Source organism: Gouania willdenowi, chromosome 10 (genome assembly GCF_900634775.1).
Source record: "Gouania willdenowi chromosome 10, fGouWil2.1, whole genome shotgun sequence".
Classification (NCBI taxonomy): domain Eukaryota; kingdom Metazoa; phylum Chordata; class Actinopteri; order Blenniiformes; family Gobiesocidae; genus Gouania; species Gouania willdenowi.
Genome location: NC_041053.1, coordinates 29,870,364 through 29,871,831, shown reverse-complemented (window position 1 = coordinate 29,871,831; position 1,468 = coordinate 29,870,364).

Genomic DNA, 1,468 nt, shown 5'->3' with positions numbered 1-1,468 from the left:
ATCACGATTATTTGTCAACCAAAAAGTTATTTATTTTTTGTACGAAAAAAAAACAAAAAAAATTTCTTTAAACATAAATAAAACCCTTCAAACATTAAAATCAAGTATGTTCACTTTTGCACAAAACAAAACACTTCTTGCACGTGATGTGTCTTTGCTCTAGATCATCATCATCAAACCCAAAGTGTTCCCATAGAAGAGAATTTGACTTGCCTTGCTTGTGTACCAAGTGTTTTTGCTGCGTTTCTCCTGCCATGTTTCAAGAACAGCTTTCCTCGTGTTAGCCTGCAGGCTAGCTTTAGCTTTGAAAGGGGCGGGGCGGAGGGGAGGAGCTTGCATGTGCATGAATTAAACAACTAAAAGTTAGTATTAATAACATGTTTGTGCCAAGTTTTATTATTTGTAGATGTCCGAAATTGTGGGTTTGTTTTACTTAGCAAATTAAACATATATATATATTAAAAAAAAAAACATTTTTTTTTTTTTTTCATCGTTTTTTCTCGATTATGTTATTTTTGTAATCGTTGGGTGTAATAATCAAAATCGTAATATACTAGGGGTGTACATTGCCATGAATCTGACAATACGATACGATTCAAGATTTGTGTCATGCTACGATATATCCCGATACTAAACAATGCGATATACATCACAATTTATCGCAATATCAACACATTTATGAAAAGTATCAAAAACAAGTGGTATGTTTTTGAAACTGTCAAATTATTTTTTTCAAAAAAGTCTAACTTTTGCTTCCGCAACAGATTCTGATTCTGTTTAGTTCTTAAATTCTGTAAAAAAAAAAATAATAATAATAATTCATTCATTCATTTTCAGACCCACTTATTCCTGTTCAGGGTCGCGGGGGTCTGCCAGTGTCAATCTCCGGCTCTTATTGGGCGCTGGGCGGGGGTACACCCTGGACAGGGCGCCAGTCTGATAATAATAATAAAAAATAAAAAGTAACCATAAATGCATTGAGAAGTGAGGTAGTTTAACAAGGTCTGATGTGGTTCACTCACACCTCATACTGGGCGTTTACATGTCATGCATACAGTATGTTAGTGCATTTAAATGTTTTTTTTCATTAAAAAACACGATTAATTGGATTGATACGATTATCGCGCTGTGAAATATTGCAATATATTGCAGAATCTTTTTTTTCTTACACCCTTAGTATACACTATTAATGTAGATATTAATATTCATAGATAAACATTGATCACAAAAAAGGGGGAAAAGAAGGGACGAGTTGAAGTTACATAGTTTGCAAAGAAACCCGGCGTACACGGTTGGCATTTATTGTAGAATTTTTACCCCCTTTTCGAATAGATAAATGTATCTACTTTCAAACAGGCTATAACCTCATTAATCCACCCGTGTGTCATACTGTAGATTTCCATTTAAAAAGAGGTACTCAATATTGTCCTTGTGACAGCAGCATATCTGTTTGTTTCTCTCAGGGTCC